Below are 3,433 nucleotides of genomic sequence, written 5' to 3' on the forward strand. Positions count from 1 at the left end.
GTAGAACCAAATTTGATGAACATTGCAACTTACTTGAAAGTGACATTTTAAACAATTTAAAAAAGCGTTTAAGGGGCCAGCTGGTGGTGTAGTGGTTAAGGTACTAGACTCCCACACGGCTGACTGTGATTCAAGGCCCAGACCTGGCAATTTGCTTTCTCACCTTCTCTCCTTCATGCAAATTTAATAGTAATTATTAACAATAGGTAAATAAAATTAAATGAATAATTATATTGTTTTAATGAAATAGTGTTTTTTTAAAGATATAATTGGGTTATGGAGGTCAAAACTTTTACTCTTGGGACTAGCAGATGGCCTAATGGTTATGTCACTGGACTCGGATGGAGTTGGTCATGTTTCAAGTCCTGAACCTGGCAGCTTGAAACTCAGGTTGGACACATCTGCGTGTCTGCCCAAAATCCCGAGAGGAGAATGGAGAGAAGGGATTATGCTGTGGCCATCCCACTGGGGGTGATTTATTGCTTTCTGTCTCTCTGTCTCTCTTTCTGTCTCTCCACAGAGTGCAAGCACCAGGTAGCAAAACTCTCTCTATATAAAGAAAAACTTTAACTGTTGTCTTCCTAGAGGTCAGGATGATGTTTTGTTCATCAGAATTCATTCCTCCAAGCTGAGTTCCTCAATGCCAACTTAATTTGCTAATTAACTATCTTAATCCCCCAAAACTCAAAATTTTTTTTAAATTGCTTTATCTATAAAAGAAGTCACATTCCTTAGAATGATTATGAGAATAAAAGGAATTTAAAAGCAATTTTTTTATATAATTTTGCCCTCTTTTGCTAATATTATTAGATTAGTTCTATTTTAAGAAGAATTTTTAGATATATAAATTGCTGTGTGATGATTAAAACCATTTTTTCACTATATTTTCTATTTTTATAAACAACTTAATTTGTATTCATATTATAAAGTATTAGACAAGAAAGTTAGAAAACAGTGTAATGATGGGATTAGCAGATGGAGTAATGGTTACATCGCTGGACTCCCATGGAGTTGACTGCAGTTCAAATCCTGGACCCAGTGACTCAAAACTCACACCACGTGCCTGTATGTGAGTGCCTCGGATCCTGAGAGGAGAATGGAGGAGAAGGTATTGTGGTGTGGCCATCCCCCCCAGGGGGTGATTTCTCACTTTCTGCCTCTCTCTCTGTCTCTGCAGCAGGCACACATACGCTTGAGCAAATATCTCTCTTAAAGAAAAAGCAAAGATAGAAAATAGTCTAATGAACCTTTAGAATCATTCCATCTCTTTTCTCTGTTAGTACACTCAGTCCTCCAAAATAAGTGTGCTGATACTATTACATTAAATATCATATTAGGTCTAAGGTCTATATTAAATATCCTATCAGGCTTCTAGGCTACGAGAAGTAGTTTGAGGTTTGCTATGGCTTGAATGTGTCTTCCCCAAACTACATTTTGAATTTTGTGAGTCATGGTAAAGGTAGTAAGAGGGTAGAAACTTCATCTGACTACGGGATTATGAGGTAGAGCCTTTGAGAGGTGACTGGAAATGAGAAAGGTTACCAGAGTGAGGTCCCCAAGATGGAATCCTGGACGGTTTAAGGAAAGGGGATGAAACAGAGAGATATTCTGCTCTGCTGAAGCTCTTATTCTCTATAAAGTCATCCACGAGGAGGAAAACCTTCAGTAGATCTGATCCCTAGACCTTGGACCTCCAAACTGAACAACCTCTATTTCTATAAATTACCCAGATCTGAGTATTTCTGTTATTGGAAACCCTGCTGATGGGATATGCACCAGATTAAATTTGTCCTAGGTTATGTAAAGGGTTCCCTTATCAAGAGATTTAGTGCTCTCAAAAAAGACCTTAAATTCCAGAAGAGAGAGGGTGAGATCCTGGCATTTCTCCCACAATATCACGGACATTTGTGCTTCTGACTTCATTTTTTAAATTAAATTTCAAATGAGGAAATCAGATCAGAAAGCATGCATGTCTTTGATACGGGATCAAGGAGCAGTCTATGAGGAATGTTAGTGGACCACATAATTCACTTACCTTAGTCAAAGCACAGGTGTCAAAAGCTTTGTTTTCTGTTTGCTAAACATGATGAACCTAAAAGATTCATATAAATGAACTGAAACAACTGTGTCAAAATGTTTCTGCTCTTTAATCTTCACTGCTATTTTTGTGTCTGGTAACTTTGGTTACAACAAGGATTTGAAAAATGAGGAACTGAGAAGCAGAGTCATGGCAGCAATTTAGCACCGCATGCTGCTTCACTTCTCAGGAGATAAATGCCTTGAAGTGGCGCAGAATCAAGACATCACGGTGAAGGCTATTTATGGACGACAGTCGAAGGGGGTAAGATGCCAAAGTCTGACTATGCCGTGGACCATCTGCCTCCTGCATTTCCCATTTCATAGCTAGCTTTTTTTCCTCTCTCTTCCAGCTTGCTTCTGGGGCAGAATGTAAATTTAAAGGCAAAAACAAGTGCACTCACACCTTTCTTTCTGCGTGGCTTTTGCTCCAACATTTATAACTGTATCCTAAAGGCAGAACACTAGAGAGAGAACAACTGAGACGCCCAATCCTTGGGCACATCTATCTCCCTTTAGTGTAGAGAATTTCAACATGCCCTAAGTAAACACAAATCTCTGTACTTAGTGGAGGTTTTTGTCTTCCAAACAGATCATAATCCTATTTATTTGGGTCGTTTGCTCATAGAAATCCTGCCTTCTTCCCCAAAGAAGCTAAGGTACTTTAATGTCAGAATATGCTCGCCAAAATAATAATAATAATATGAATTAAAAGAGAACATCTGGACAGACAGGCAGGCAAACAGACAACCTAGACCAAATCTACGAGAGCATAGAGCATAGAAGCCATCCGAGCTTTTTCAGCTGGGTTTCTTAGCTTCCAGGTGAAGTGAAAAAGGGATGTCCTCGCATAATTCTCATTTTGGAGAAAGAGGAGGTTATCTGTCAGGTTCTCTAGAAAGGAGACTTCTGGACAGAGATTTTCATTAAGCACGTTTCCTGGTGAGGGCTGCTGAGACGAGCGCTTGTGGAGAATAAGGAAAGCCAAATGGACGGAGACTAGAGCTGTGAACCAGCAAAGGCTCCTGTTGTGCTCTGTTGCTAATAACAGAACATACCTGAAACTGGGTGATTGATAAGAATAAATGTTTGTTGGGAACCAGCAGTTATCATAATGGCTATGTCGCTGGACTCCCAGGTAGTCGAACGCGGTTCACGTCCCGGACCCGGTGGCTTAAAACTCACGCCGGGCACGTGTGCGTGTGTGCCCAAGATCCCGAGAGGAGAATGGAGGAGAAGGGATTGCGGCGTGACCATCTCCCCTGGAGGGGGGGTGATTTCTCGCTTTCTGTCTCTATGTCTCTCTCTGTCTGGCAAGCTCACGCGCCCTATAGCGAAAACCTCTCCAAAAAATAAA

The sequence above is a fragment of the Tupaia chinensis genome, unplaced genomic scaffold, assembly GCF_000334495.1.
Source record: "Tupaia chinensis unplaced genomic scaffold, TupChi_1.0 Scaffold000410_1, whole genome shotgun sequence".
Lineage (NCBI taxonomy): Eukaryota > Metazoa > Chordata > Mammalia > Scandentia > Tupaiidae > Tupaia > Tupaia belangeri.